The following is a 16,583-nucleotide window of genomic DNA, read 5'->3' as shown; positions in this document are numbered from 1 at the left end:
TCTATTTTGACATCCAGGACCCTAATCTCTGACGGTGTGTAGCAGCCAAAGTGCATGCGATACCGAAACACGTTGAAACACATATCTTGTCCTTTTAAGCCTTTCATCGCGCTGGTTCATTTCTTCGTGTTGCACAGTGTTATTATTTACAAAATACGTATGGGCACCCCACTGAATATTCTTGATCAGGGTAAATTCTGAGTCGATATATGCATGTCCATCCGTCTGTCTATGGTAATCACTCTAGCTCAATACCGATCTTTGGTATTGTTGAAGTTACGAAGTTTTTCGGCTATTCACACACACATGACCCGAACAAAACTAAAGAGCACACAAAAGAGAGAAAATGTTTTGATTTGTTTTTGTTTTGCAGCATGCGTGCATATAACCTGCAAAAAGAATTTTGTGTGCCTTCTTCCTGGTCGGCAGTGCTCTAGCTTTTAAAAGAATTGAGATAGAACGCTACAATTTTGATCACTTGGATTGCAAATGCCAACTTATATCTAATTCAGCCAGTAAATGTAGCGAAAAAAACTTCATAATATCTGAAATAGAGCGGTACTGCTATATAGATGTTAAAAAAAAAAACAAATTTAATATAATCTATACTTAGATGATGAGTTACTGACTGACTTACTGATAATCAACGCCCAGGCTAAACGGCTAAAGCTAGAATCTTGAAATTCTGGGTAAGGATCACCCTTGGACCGAAGGTGTCAGATAAGGCATGGTTTTTGGAAATTCGAACTAGAAGGGTACGAAAAGTACTAAAAGGCACTAAATATGATTTTGTATTATGCAAACGGGAAGAGCTAGAATTCTGAAATTTCGAACGAAGGTCACCGAAGGAAAGTTAGGGAACCAAAGGGTTTTTTGGAAATTCGACCTACGAAAAGTACAACAAGTTACTAAATTTAGTACAGGGTGCGGCTAAAGTAACTATATGATTTGTTTTTTAAATAACTATTGAATGAAATGAAAAAAACAAAAAAAAAATTATGATAAAAAGAAAGTTTATTTTATGTTATTTTTTACATTAATTATGAGAAATAATATCAGTTAAATGAGAACCGTTTGCTCTAACGCAAAAATGTGCTCTTTTTATGGCATTTCCATAACTTTGTTGAGTGTTTCTTGTGGTATACGATCAATTTCTGATTTCTGATGAAGATTTTTGGGATTTTGGGATCCCCAAAATCTGTTGTTTTGTTTATTTACGAAACCGTTCAAGTGAAAATGCGGTTCGTCGGTCATCATTAAATTTGAAAAAAAATTTTCATTTTGATCAACGAGATTTAAAACTGCTCTATCATATTCCAAGCGCAATACGAAGTCCTCAGGATTTAGTTTTTGGACTAGTTGGATTTTGTAAGGGAACAGGTGCAAATCGTGTTTTAAAATTCGCCGAAGAGTGCGGTCAGAAAGCTGCAACTGGGAAGATCGTCTTCTCGTTGATGTCTCCGGATTTTTCTTCGACGCTCTGTCGCACAGCATCAATATTTTCGGCCGATCTGCCAGTTCGAGGTCTGCCCGTACGTCTTGAATCTCCGACAGTCCCATATTCAGCAAAATTATTCACCAACGAACGAATGGTTGGGCACGTTGGAGCAGTTCTTACACCATAAAATCTTCTGTATGCACGTTGAGTATTAATTATCGAACGATGATTTTCAATGAATAGAAAAACAATCTTAGTTCTTTGCGCAATTGTATAGCGTTCCATTTTTAAATATTCTCCCAAGTTTAATTTCTGAAATAGGAAAAAAGAAAAAGTTAAATACTCGCAAGCAAAGAAGTTACAATTCTTTTACATCATATAGTAACTTTAGCCGCACCCAGTACCAAATGTATATATTGAAAGGATATACCTAGAATTTGGTGTAGGAATAAAGGTTGAGAAGTGATATTGATATAAGGAAATGGTTAATTTTACTCGTCTTTGGGCTGAAACTTTCTTTAAAATCAGTTAACAAAAAGTATGAATATATGAATCATGTTGCTATGAATTGTGTACCATGTCGTATGAACGGTTTAATTCGTGTACGTAATTATGAGAGCGAACAACGTGATTCAAATTCTGGTATGAACATGGCATAAGTCTCCGTTATTGCACTCTCTGTTTTTCGTACCGTGTTTGGTGTTGTACTGCTGTTCCATATTGTGATTGATGTTGCGCTTAGTTTGTTCTGGTTTTATTAAGGCATCGAAGACTGTCCTCATTTTTCTTCCGATAAAGGATTCTGCTGGAGTCTTACCTTCTGGTGTATTAGGATTTGGTGTAGATCTGTAGACTTCCAGGAATGTCTGAAGAGCTTCCGTATGAGTTTCCTCCCCTTCGAGCTTTTTTAATGCACGTTTAAGTGTATCAACGAAGCGTTCTGCTTGTCCGTTTGAACTTGCATGGAAGCGTAAAGTTGGCTTTTTGCTGCACCACTTTTCGAATTGTTCTGAACAGAATTGTGATCCGTTGTCTGAGACTAATTGTTCTGGGTGTCCGAAGAGAGCACAATATTCGTTCAGCATTTTTAGTTATAGTTGACGTCTCGTAAATAACTGGGTATTTCGAGTATGAATCGATGATAAGGAGATAATATTTACATTTTACTGGACCTGCATAATCTATGTAGATCCTTTCAAGAGGGTGTGTGGTTGATGGCCATGGACAAAGATTTGTTTTTACTGGACTCTTTGCCGTATATTGACATTTTTAAACATAGTCTTCAATTTGTTGGTCGATGTTTGGCCAATAAACTTAACTTCGGGCCATGGCTTTGCTGCGTTGTTTTCGTGATTGTTGACTAATCTTGATAAAACGTCTGCGTGGCCAAAGTCCTTTGTGTTTGTGTATTTGATTTCGATATCGTAAGCGAGTAAAATGAGAGTACCTTTCTTTGATCCAAATATTGCCAGTAATGGTTTGTGATCGGTGTGCAAAGAGAATTTGCGTTCGAATAACATTTTGTCAAACCGCTGAACAGCAAATATGAGGGCTAATCCTTCTTTTTCAATTTGACTATAGTTCTTTTCAGCTGGTGTGAGAGATCTTGATACATGGTGTATTGCTTTCATACTGTTGTCTGGAAACATAGGTTAAATAACTGCGCCTATTCCGTGTGATGATGCAGGTTTGGGTTATAATGTGTTAAAAGTAAATTTGATGTCAAAATGCTTTTGAAATCGTCTAAGGGTTTTTGACACTGTGACGTCCACTCGAACTTGGTGTCCTTCTTTAGTAGATCGTCAAGAGGTTTCCGTAAGAAGCTCATGTTGTTGACAAATTTCGCGTAATGATTTATAGAGCCTAGTAATGATCTTACCTCTGAAACGTTTTCTGGAATTTTCAGATTTTGAATGGCTGAAAATTTGATGGATCTGGCTAGATTCCATCTTTATTTATGATTTGTCCTGGATATTTTCAAATTTTAGTTTGAAACTATGATCTTGAATTCTTTGAAGAAGTTTGTTTAGGTTCTGAAACAGAGGCACTTGCTATCATAATTTCGTCTATATATGCGTTTGCTCCGTCTATGCCTGCGCATAGTTCATCCATAATTCTTGGAAATGCTACCGGAGCTGATTTTATACCTGAGGTTAAACGGTTAAATTTACTTTCGTCGCCGACCTCGACTTGTAAGTGACTAAAAAAATCTAAGTGACTAAAAATTACACGGTTATGGCAATCTGAAAGGATTTCTTCCGGTGTGGGTAATTGATATTGATTTGGTTCTACCATTGAGTTGAGACCTGTTGAATAGTCTGCACATATTCTTATTATACCCTCCACCATATGGAGGGTATAATTAAATTTGTCATTCCGTTTGTAACACATCGAAATATTCGTCGGAGACCCTATAAAGTATATATATTATTGATCAGCATAAAATTCTATGTCGATTTGACCATGTCCGTCTGTCTGTATGTTGAAATCAAGATACAGCTCGCAATTTTAAAGATAGAGAGTCAGAATTTGGTATTTTTTACTTGGTTGATTTTTATTACTTGCAGGATGGTTGGTATTGAAAATGGGATATATCGGACCACGTTTTGATATAGCCCCCATAGAACGGTACTCCCGATTTTCCTTATTTTTAAGGTTTCAGCTTCATTATCCTACCAAAATGGCTGAAATTTAGGGGTATACAACTTTGCCCCAGAATTTAGTCGGTATAGGTCCACACCTTCATATAGCCCCCATAGAACGGTACCTCCCGATTTACGGTATTTTGAAGGTTTTAGCGTCATTATCACACCGAAATGGCTGAAATTTGGTACTTAGTCTACGTTGGTGGTATAAAACTTTCCCCCAGAACTTTGTCGTTATCGGTTCATGCCTTCATATAGGCCCCATAGAACGGTACCTCCCGATTTTTGGTATTTTGAACGTTGTGGCCTCAATATTCCACCGAAATTTGGTATTTAGACTTCGTTGGGGGTACTCAAACATCCCCTTTAAATTTGTCGGTTTTGGTCCACGCCTTCATATAGCCCCCATGGAAAGTTCTTTGCGCAATTGTATAGCGTTCCATTTTTAAATATTCTCCCAAGTTTAATTTCTGAAATAGGAAAAAAGAAAAAGTTAAATACTCGCAAGCAAAGAAGTTACAATTCTTTTACATCATATAGTAACTTTAGCCGCACCCAGTACCAAATGTATATATTGAAAGGATATACCTAGAATTTGGTGTAGGAATAAAGGTTGAGAAGTGATATTGATATAAGGAAATGGTTAATTTTACTCGTCTTTGGGCTGAAACTTTCTTTAAAATCAGTTAACAAAAAGTATGAATATATGAATCATGTTGCTATGAATTGTGTACCATGTCGTATGAACGGTTTAATTCGTGTACGTAATTATGAGAGCGAACAACGTGATTCAAATTCTGGTATGAACATGGCATAAGTCTCCGTTATTGCACTCTCTGTTTTTCGTACCGTGTTTGGTGTTGTACTGCTGTTCCATATTGTGATTGATGTTGCGCTTAGTTTGTTCTGGTTTTATTAAGGCATCGAAGACTGTCCTCATTTTTCTTCCGATAAAGGATTCTGCTGGAGTCTTACCTTCTGGTGTATTAGGATTTGGTGTAGATCTGTAGACTTCCAGGAATGTCTGAAGAGCTTCCGTATGAGTTTCCTCCCCTTCGAGCTTTTTTAATGCACGTTTAAGTGTATCAACGAAGCGTTCTGCTTGTCCGTTTGAACTTGCATGGAAGCGTAAAGTTGGCTTTTTGCTGCACCACTTTTCGAATTGTTCTGAACAGAATTGTGATCCGTTGTCTGAGACTAATTGTTCTGGGTGTCCGAAGAGAGCACAATATTCGTTCAGCATTTTTAGTTATAGTTGACGTCTCGTAAATAACTGGGTATTTCGAGTATGAATCGATGATAAGGAGATAATATTTACATTTTACTGGACCTGCATAATCTATGTAGATCCTTTCAAGAGGGTGTGTGGTTGATGGCCATGGACAAAGATTTGTTTTTACTAGACTCTTTGCCGTATATTGACATTTTTAAACATAGTCTTCAATTTGTTGGTCGATGTTTGGCCAATAAACTTAACTTCGGGCCATGGCTTTGCTGCGTTGTTTTCGTGATTGTTGACTAATCTTGATAAAACGTCTGCGTGGCCAAAGTCCTTTGTGTTTGTGTATTTGATTTCGATATCGTAAGCGAGTAAAATGAGAGTACCTTTCTTTGATCCAAATATTGCCAGTAATGGTTTGTGATCGGTGTGCAAAGAGAATTTGCGTTCGAATAACATTTTGTCAAACCGCTGAACAGCAAATATGAGGGCTAATCCTTCTTTTTCAATTTGACTATAGTTCTTTTCAGCTGGTGTGAGAGATCTTGATACATGGTGTATTGCTTTCATACTGTTGTCTGGAAACATAGGTTAAATAACTGCGCCTATTCCGTGTGATGATGCAGGTTTGGGTTATAATGTGTTAAAAGTAAATTTGATGTCAAAATGCTTTTGAAATCGTCTAAGGGTTTTTGACACTGTGACGTCCACTCGAACTTGGTGTCCTTCTTTAGTAGATCGTCAAGAGGTTTCCGTAAGAAGCTCATGTTGTTGACAAATTTCGCGTAATGATTTATAGAGCCTAGTAATGATCTTACCTCTGAAACGTTTTCTGGAATTTTCAGATTTTGAATGGCTGAAAATTTGATGGATCTGGCTAGATTCCATCTTTATTTATGATTTGTCCTGGATATTTTCAAATTTTAGTTTGAAACTATGATCTTGAATTCTTTGAAGAAGTTTGTTTAGGTTCTGAAACAGAGGCACTTGCTATCATAATTTCGTCTATATATGCGTTTGCTCCGTCTATGCCTGCGCATAGTTCATCCATAATTCTTGAAAATGCTACCGGAGCTGATTTTATACCTGAGGTTAAACGGTTAAATTTACTTTCGTCGCCGACCTCGACTTGTAAGTGACTAAAAAAATCTAAGTGACTAAAAATTACACGGTTATGGCAATCTGAAAGGATTTCTTCCGGTGTGGGTAATTGATATTGATTTGGTTCTACCATTGAGTTGAGACCTGTTGAATAGTCTGCACATATTCTTATTATACCCTCCACCATATGGAGGGTATAATTAAATTTGTCATTCCGTTTGTAACACATCGAAATATTCGTCGGAGACCCTATAAAGTATATATATATTATTGATCAGCATAAAATTCTATGTCGATTTGACCATGTCCGTCTGTCTGTATGTTGAAATCAAGATACAGCTCGCAATTTTAAAGATAGAGAGTCAGAATTTGGTATTTTTTACTTGGTTGATTTTTATTACTTGCAGGATGGTTGGTATTGAAAATGGGATATATCGGACCACGTTTTGATATAGCCCCCATAGAACGGTACTCCCGATTTTCCTTATTTTTAAGGTTTCAGCTTCATTATCCTACCAAAATGGCTGAAATTTAGGGGTATACAACTTTGCCCCAGAATTTAGTCGGTATAGGTCCACACCTTCATATAGCCCCCATAGAACGGTACCTCCCGATTTACGGTATTTTGAAGGTTTTAGCGTCATTATCACACCGAAATGGCTGAAATTTGGTACTTAGTCTACGTTGGTGGTATAAAACTTTCCCCCAGAACTTTGTCGTTATCGGTTCATGCCTTCATATAGGCCCCATAGAACGGTACCTCCCGATTTTTGGTATTTTGAACGTTGTGGCCTCAATATTCCACCGAAATTTGGTATTTAGACTTCGTTGGGGGTACTCAAACTTCCCCTTTAAATTTGTCGGTTTTGGTCCACGCCTTCATATAGCCCCCATGGAAAGGTACCTCCCGATTTTTCGTATTTTGAAGGCTGTGTCTTCAATATATCACCAAAATGGCTGAAATTTGGTATTTAGTCTTCAATGTGGTATAAAACTGTTCGGCAGAAATATGTCTGTACATATGTCTGACTAAAATTCGTCGGTATAGGTCCACGTTTCGATATAGCCCCCATAGAACGGTACCTCCCGATTTTCGTAATACTGAAGATTGTGACGTCCAACCGAAATGGCTGAAATTCGTTATTTCGTCTTCCAAGAGTTATAAAATATTGTAGAATAGTATTATCAGTATAGGTCCACGTCTTCCTACATCCTCATAGAAGCGTACTTCTTGATTTTCGGTATAAGTTTTAGCCACATTCTCTTATCGAAATATAGGAAATTTGGTATTTAGTCTTCTTTGAGCCTAAAAACTTTCCGTCAGAAATTTGTCGGTATAGATCGACGTTTTGAAATAGCCCCCATAGAATGGTGCCTCACATTGTTTTACCGAAATTGCTGAAATTTAGTATTAAGTCTTCTTCATACACGAAAGGAAACTAATTATTCCATTTTACTTCAATACAACTTGTGGTGGAGGGTATAACAAGTTTTCCATTACGTTTGCTGACCACTATCGTTGCTGCGCATCTTGATGAATTTACCGGTGTTATGATGCCTGAATTTTCCAATCTTTCTTGTTTTTTCGTTTGGCAGTAGTTGTATGTTGACTTTTGTTTTGCACAGACCTGGGGTGCTGTTGTCAAATACGGATTGATATTTGCTTTTTAATTGTGCAATGTCGTCATCGATGAGGTTATTGGTTTTTGCCATAAATTGAAAGCTTGAATACAGTCGATTCCCATGATGTTTAATTTGTCTATATCTGATATCGATGCCTTACTTCCTCAACCTCGTATCTTAAAAATATGCGATTTTGACTTTTTCATATCAAACGATTGCTATTATTGTTTTTTAATACTTCAACCACTTATTATCTCAATATGTTGTCGCGGTTCTCCAAATATTAATAAAATATATTCTCGTATCTCGTTCATTCCTATTTTCATAACTACCTTAAACTAGTATCTTAATACCTGAGCAATGATGTCTGACTGACAATCAATGCCTAGGCGAAACGGCGGAACCTAAGATCTTGAAATTTTGGGTGAAGGGAGTAGGTGGTCGATTTGACTGGCTGTTTGAAAATTCGTAATAGAAGGGTTATGAAAAGAACTTAAATGTACTAAAATTTGTACCATTTGAGTAACTTACTGGTAATCAACGTCGAGGCGAAACGGCTAAATCTAGAGTCTTGAAATTCTGTGTAAGGGTTTCTATTGAAGAGTAGGTGTGTTCGAAAGAGAAACGTACTAAAATGTAAAAAAATTGTTCCTTTCGTATTAGGCGAACGAGTAGACCTACAATTCTGAGCGGGAAATTGGGACAGGGACGGAGTGCAAGATAGTTGTATTAAAAAGTTTTTGGAAATTCGAACAATAAGTTTACGATAAGTACTAAAAAGTACTAAAAGTGTACCATTTTGTATTATGTGAAGGAACAAAGTTAAAATCATCAAAACTGTTATGCTATTATCAGTTTATGTTAGGAAGTAATTTGGAAATGTGCACACATATATACGAAAAGTACTAAATATAGTACTATTTGGTATTGGGTGAACGGATACAACTGGAATACATACATACACATGTTTCCACAACACACCCTGATGGACATGGGGGATTTCTCTCCTATCAATGAGTGCACGCCAATTAATATTGGCTCAATGGTGTGGGACCTACTTCTTATCGCCGAGTCCGAACGGAGTGTCTTACGATACCACTTTTCAGTGAAGCTTTTCATGGCTGAAAAACTGAGGAAATGTAAGCCGACATTACACTGAGGGATTTGCCACCGCTGAAATGTTGATGTTCTGGTCAGGGTTTGAACCGCAAACCATCTGAATGCAAGCGGATGTGCTTACCACTGCACCACGTTGGTTCCCAATGCATATGCAACATTTGCCATAAAATCAGGCAGTTTTTACAGTGGTAAGTGGACGATAAAAGTGGAATAATGACATTTATTATTTACGTCACTGATTGTGTATATGGTTGAGGTACTACAAACAAAATAACCATATTCTGACAAAGCAGCGTGATAGAATACCAACAAAGAGGAGATACATGTCTCGGCGTTTTTCGCTATCACATGCACTTTTGCTGTTATAGGCCCCCAAAGATTAGATGTTATTTACTGTCTCAAACTCGTATCTCAATAAATGCGTTTAATGCTTAAACTAAAAAAGATTAGCATATTATTCCCACTAATATGCATAGATGTACTCTATTCCCTAATAATTGCCTGTTACACTTTTACCCAAACACCGATGTATCAAAAGATAAATCGTTTTTAGTCTCTCCTGAAAAGTTGTATTTTTTAAGATACGAGGTTGAGGAAGTAAGGCATCGATATATAGCATTTCAGTGTTTTTGTTGTATCGTCGATTGTGACGTCGCATTTAAATTCTGCTAGAAGCTTGATTTGCGTCGCTAGCGCTGTCTTCTGTTATGTACGCTTCTGGCTTACCTATGGCTTTCCATATGTTGACTGATATTATTGATATATCTGATGCAGTATCAATTTGAAGTTTGACTGGATTGTCGTTGATCTTGACTGTTGTATATTTTCGAAGATCACGGAAATTAATGTTGTTAGTTTTGTGCACTGCCTTTGTGTTGAATGGTTTCTTCGCTTTGTTGAGGTTTTTGGATTTGTTTTGATTGTTGTCTGACGATGACTTGAAATTCTTTCCAGATTTGGCGATGTTGCAGAAGCTGTCTTTGTGACCCATTTGGCGACATGTTGTGCACTTGTGTTTCTGAAAAGGGCAAAATTTTACTTAGTGGAAGTCTCCGCAATACCAGCAGGGTGATTAGAGTATTTTGTGTTTCTTGGAACTTTATGCGTGTTTGTTGAGTGAACAGACTGTTTTTGATTGATGTTCAATGAGACTTGTCTTCTTTGAGGTCGAGAATACGTTGTGTTTCGCCACTAGATCATCTAGTGTATTGTTTTCATCATCCTGTACCTTTAGTAAGCGAATTCTAATGTCGTTATCTTTTGCTGACTTGAGTCCTAGCACATAAATAAGACACTTGAACTGATCGATTTTCAATTCTTGCATTTTGAAGTACGATTAAGATTACTGTTGGTATTTTGTATTAATGCCAGTTGAGATATGTCGTTGTCGAAATACGTGCCATGGTACTCAATTTGTTGTTGGGTGTAGGGCAATGGTGGGCAAATTGCGAGAGACTCATGTATTTTTTACACTTTTGTGTATGAGGCCGAGCATTTCTGCCCAACAGTGGTGTAGGGACGGAGCTGGAATCTGTATTTTTAGAATTAGGGTGAGTATTGGTGTGTAACGATGGTATATGCACGTGTTTTAAGAAATACGTTCCATGAATTTACGAAAAGTACCAAAGCGTTCCATATGTTGTATCGAACTGAAATTCTAAAATTTGTTCTTAGAGTCACTGTTGGTATGTAGGTTTAAAATATTGAGATGGCTTTAGAAATGTATGAAAAGTACTAATTGGCTAGCAGGCATTTTTTAAGTTTTTAGGAGGAGGTTTCGGAAATTCGTACTTATGTGTTTATATGTAAAGTAGTATAATTGGGATTCGGGGAACTGATAAAGCTTTGAATGAGAATAGCGGTTGGTATATGTGGTTGATATAAGAAGGTAATTTATTAAGGTTTTATCCAGATATACGAAAACTAATAAATTTGGTACCATTTTGTTATTGCCTGTTTTTGGTATGTATTAGGGTCGCTGATGGCTGAAATGGTATTGGAAATACCTACTGTAAGGCTACGAAAAGTACTAAATGGTACCAAAATTGGTTTTGGGTTTATTTTTTATAACTGTTTAAGTTCGATACATTGGTTACGCCAAAGTATACGTTCGCTACATTGTTTTCCCTTCCGCAGGATTGCAATTAAACGCATTAATTCGCCGCTCTTTCGAGCTCAATGGGGAAATCTTCTCTGCCTTTCTTTTAGGAGTCATATTCGACTGGTTCGGATGCTGGGAGAGAATATTCATTTTTTCTCACACTGTCTCCTAAAAGTCACATTCGCTCAGTTCGGATGCAGAGGGGCGCTTTCCAATGCTGCGGTCGTCGTTGTTGATCACGACCTTGTTAGCGCTATTATGCTCACTGGCAAAGACACTTGTTATTTAACTTTCGAAGGAGTCACACTCCTATTGCTTTCGTTCGTAGCTTCACATACCAAAGGTAACCGTTTCTTATTCTAAGAAACTCACTTTTACCACCAATAAATCGAAAATATTTGAAACTGATACACTTGTATGTTTTGCCTTTTATTTCTTCTCTTTTTCATCACTGAGCTATCGACGGTCAGTGGTATCACGCCAACATTTTGATCCAATCGAGCCGGATCTGTTCCAGTCGAAGCCATTTGTTGTTGCCCGCAAAACAAATTACATTTGTTTAAGAAGGGAAGAAACTCGATTCTTTGTTGTTGCCATAAGAGCAATAGTTGTGGTGGATTCAACTCATCATTTCGCATGATTATCCATCTATCATCATACATTCCATCAACAAAACACAGGTACGTAAATCAGTTTCTGTGAAAAAATTGAGTATACGCGAGTGTTTGTTGTCTAAAAAAATAATCTCTCGAAAAATAATAAATTTTTCCTCTAAAAATTGTTCGCTACAACGCGCATTGGTCGCCTTGCCAATTGCACTTTCGCTAGTGTATCATTGTTGTTCCCTCACCTTTCGCACATTACATACAGTCAACTTAGTCGTAGCAGTAATTGTAGTGATCCTCGTCAACAGTGCTGCTTATTTTAATTTGTTCTTGTCCCTTTATTATTTTGGTTCTATTTTCGAAAATAAAACACTTTTATAATAAACACAACAACAAACTTCCTTCGTCGTTGATCTTTTCAAAGATCGGTTCTAGCAGTGCTGTTCCTTCGAATTTTTTGTTTTCTACTTTTCTCGTTTAGTTCTGTTTTCTAAGAACCCATTTAGAGAAATAATTACAACAATTTCACTACAATTATCCGCTATACGTTTCGTTCGTTTTATTTCTCACACAAAGGCTACTTAAACACCCCCGCTTTCTTTTTGATATCCCCAGCCAGCAGTGAGAAATAACGACATCGCTTTCGTCCAATTACTTTGCTATTTTTGAAATCTCGTTTCTAACACCATCGATCTCCTTTATTAGTAGTTATTGTTGTTGTTATTTCCCAAAGTCTTTTCTAACGAAGCCCTTTAGTGAGAATTTGCATTGGCAAATTTACCATAATGACACACATTGATACAGTCATACATTGTCGTTTGGTTTATTTTGTTGTTACTATCCTCTCCAACCAAAAAATATTTGACGTGTTGTAATTCTCCTCGTTTTACTCGTTTTACTAAAAACACTTTGAAAATTTGCAATAACAACACTCATTCTCGCACCTTTGGTTTATTTGTTGTATTGATCCTTCATCACCAACCAAACGCATTCGTTTTTTATTCTCCTGGAAGTATTGTTATTCCGATTTGAGAATTTGCATTCTAATTGTAATAACAACGTACATCTTTCCACACAATTATAAAGCGTTGGTTAGATTACATTGTAAACATACCAACAAAATTCTGTCCATCACTGCTTGGTCGTCTGTAGCGTCGGTTCTTGAGTGGGAGCTTTGCTGCTTACGCATAGCCATTTCTCTGCTTGTGTTTTATTACTTTTTGTGAGGTATTCGTAGTCGACACTCGCACAGTGGGACATATCGTCTCAAAATATTTATTTTTTTATATTTTTTGTTGAATATTTTCGAATAGATTTTTTTACTTTTTACTTCTTGTGCTACAATACCATTTGTTGTTGTTTATCTTCGGTTAAGGCACCCTACTTTCGGCATTTTTGCTGTTTATAAATATAATTATATTAAATTTGATTGAATTGAATTGCAAATAATATCGATATTATTTATCGATATTGTTTATACAAATTAGTCGTTTTTGAAAATATTCTTGCATCCAAAAATCGTGGACACTACAGTCGGTACTGGTACATTTTATCATTGGTCAAAGCAAATAACTTTAAAAATCCACCAATTTAATCATTTTTCGATTTTTACCCGCTGCTTTCGTTTAGAAATCTCATTCTTGAAATTTGTTTGGCTTTCTGACGTCTTGTTCATTGTACCCTACACCCTGCAAGCTAGGTTTGAAAAAATTGCAATTTTTTGGAAATTTTCTTCTTGTTTTTTGTTTGTTGCTCTAAATTCATATTTCGTCGTTATTCTTCAATTCTTTTAGAAACAATATTGATAATTTCTATATTCTCTAGTCGGCAAATTGTCCCAGTTCGGTACTTGTGTTCAATTTCTTATCATTCTTGGAACTGTGCTGTCTACTCACGTACTCTACTGGTGCAATTTTGCATTTTATATTTCATTGTCTCAAATTAGAATAGTTTTCGACCCTTTCATTGGTTGAGTAATCACACTCGTTTGTACTTCCTTGGTTTTTTCTTTCCCCAATTAGTAGGATTCGCATTTTCTATAGTTTGAATTTCGCTTCAAGTATTTCTATAGTTATCGCTTTTCTAAATTTGCGACGCTTGGACTCGTAAGTCTTGTCCTAAACTTCTGAGCCCACATACATTTTTGGATCTGTTTCGTTTCCCTCTTTCGTCCCCGTTCTCAAAATTTGTTGCAATCATGTCCATAACTCCCCTCGTGCGCTTCATTCGAGCTGCAGACGCTCTTCTTAAATTTGGTGCGTATTTCGAACGACTAAATCCAGATAAGCACACCGTATTTAATCTCGAAATATACGGTTCCGAGCTTAATCAATTATGGACAACATTCAAAAGCACTCATCAGAAGTGTCTTGACCATCGGCCTTCCCGCAATTGAAAAGGAATCTATCTCTGGTCTTAAAATAATTCAGCGCGGAATCAATAGTTGCATTTCCGCTATGTCTGCTTATGATGTTGTAACGGATCATTGGGATCCAATTCTTGTTTATTTTTGTTTGCAACGTCTTCCTAAACTGACAATCACTCTCTGGGAACAAAGTGTAAAAGAGAAGTCGTCTCTTTCGACATGGGAGCAATTAGACTCGTTCCTTTCGGAAAGAATACAAACATTGTCGTGCATTGAAAACTTCACAGCTATGGAAACTTCTATAATATCGAATTCTCCAAATTGTCGATCTCCACCAAAATCTTCACCTATTAGTCGTTCAAATTCTAAAACTAACTCGTCGACCTATCGATATCCAAAATCGTTGTTTAACCATACATGTATGATGTGCCAAATTACGGGCATCTACTTCAAAACTGTTCTCGATTTATAAAACTTTCGTTCGAGAACAAGTTTTCTATTGTTAAAAAACATCGCCTCTGCATTAACTGCCTCTCGAATGGTCACCAAGTTAAAAACTGCAATAGCAATCACAATTTTTCCGTTTGTAAAGGCAGACATCACACTCTACTCCATCGTAGCAAAAACCGTACCAATCGTACCACATCGTCAAACTCGTTGATTTCTCCCTCATCCAATCCATTTATTGCATCGAACTCCACTTCTATTCGCATATCTTCCAATCAGAGTTCGAAATCTAGTTTCGTTAATCGACAAGTTCTGCGCACAACACAGAATAAAAACGTGTTATTGGGAACCGCAGTCGTTAACATCGTACACAATCACAAAAATTATGCTGTTCGAGCCATAATTGATCCTTCGTCGGAAGTCTCAATCATCACAATATATATATATATATATATATATATATATATATATATATATATATATATATGTCCTTTTTTATTTGATAAAGAAATGTGATACAAAATGATATGAAAACATCTCTAAACAAACAAAGTTCATGTTGAACATAGGGCGGTAACAAATTCTTTCCATCTTCTTCTGTCGTTAGCTAAACATTTGACCTGGTTCCATGTTTTGTTGAGGGCTTCGTGTTCTCTTTTAACACATCTAATCCATGTCGTTCGGGGCCGCCCTGGTCTTCGGTAACCCTGTGGATTCCACTGCAGTGCCGTCTTCGTAATATCATCATTGTTATTACATTGGGCCAATGTATATGAAGAATACGTCTGAGGCATTCAATCATCACAAAGAGACTACAAAACACAATTCGAGTTAAAACTCGTCCTGCTCGTCCTGCCACTCTGGCGTAACTAGTAATTGCACTTCAAAAGAAATTTGTTCTCTGAAGTTATCGTCTCCTAAAGATCCATCTCTTACTTTACCAACAGATGCTTTAATTTTACCAAACATTTCGAAAAGCGTATTGTCTTTGTCTTCCATCGAATCTGCGTTCTAATTTGCCTCACCTCGAACTAGCAGATACTTCCGAAGACAAGCCAATAGATTTGTTATTGAGCGCAGATCTATTTGCTAAAATTTTGTCGGCTGAGTCACCCCACCTTGTTTTGGATTCGTTGGTGGCTCAGAAAACTATATTCGGTTATATTCATGCTCAATTGAAACTTGATTTGCGTACCTCTAACTTGAAATCATCACTACTAACTCTAGTCTAAGCTTGCTCGCGATTTAGTCTAACCCTGTTGCCTTGCTGATAGCATGCCAATGTATACGTTCGATACATTGTTTCCCCTTCCGCAGCATTACAATTAAACGCATTAATTAGCTGCTCTTTCGAGCTCAATGGGGAAATCTTCTCTGCCTTTCTTTTAGGGGTCATATTCGCCTGGTTCAGATGCTGGGAGAGAATATTCATTCTTTCCCACACTCTCTCCTAAAAGTCACATTCGCTCAGTTCGGTTGCAGAGGGGCGCTTTCCAATGCTGCGGTCGTCGTTGTTGATCACGACCTTGTTAGCGCTATTATGCTCACTGGCAAAGACACTTGCTATTTAACTTTCGAAGGAGTCATACTCCTATTGCTTTCGTTCGTAGCTTCACATACCAAAGGTAACCGTTTCTTATTCTAAGAAACTCACTTTTACCACCAATAAATCGAAAATATTTGAAAGTGATACACTTGTTTGTTTTGTCTTTTATTTCTTCTCTTTTTCATCCCTGAGCTACCGACGGTCAGTGGTATCATGCCAACAATAACAATGTTTACCTTCTGTGAACTGAACGCCCTTAATTGTCGAACACTGAAAATGTTGTAATAATTCATTTTTTAATCAATAGTTATTTTTATTTAAGTACTGTTCATACCACTTTAGTTCGATTTTCAAAAATCACACTTACACATCTA

The 16,583-nt window shown here is 36.9% G+C and overlaps 2 protein-coding genes across 2 annotated transcripts in view; one reads left to right on the top strand and one right to left on the bottom strand.

The window, feature by feature from the left end:
* LOC141399829 (uncharacterized) overlaps positions 1 to 16,583 on the bottom strand; it is a 237,074-nt gene that overhangs the window by 24,683 nt on the left and 195,808 nt on the right. The window lies entirely within an intron of this gene.
* SerRS-m (Seryl-tRNA synthetase, mitochondrial) overlaps positions 1 to 16,583 on the top strand; it is a 135,077-nt gene that overhangs the window by 64,599 nt on the left and 53,895 nt on the right. The gene's annotated exons all lie outside the window — the stretch shown is intronic.

This window comes from Musca autumnalis, unplaced genomic scaffold (assembly GCF_047663935.1).
Source record: "Musca autumnalis isolate F117 unplaced genomic scaffold, ASM4766393v1 scaffold_3, whole genome shotgun sequence".
Classification (NCBI taxonomy): domain Eukaryota; kingdom Metazoa; phylum Arthropoda; class Insecta; order Diptera; family Muscidae; genus Musca; species Musca autumnalis.
The sequence above is the reverse complement of the archived record's forward strand: the minus strand, read 5'-3'. Positions and strand labels throughout refer to the sequence as shown.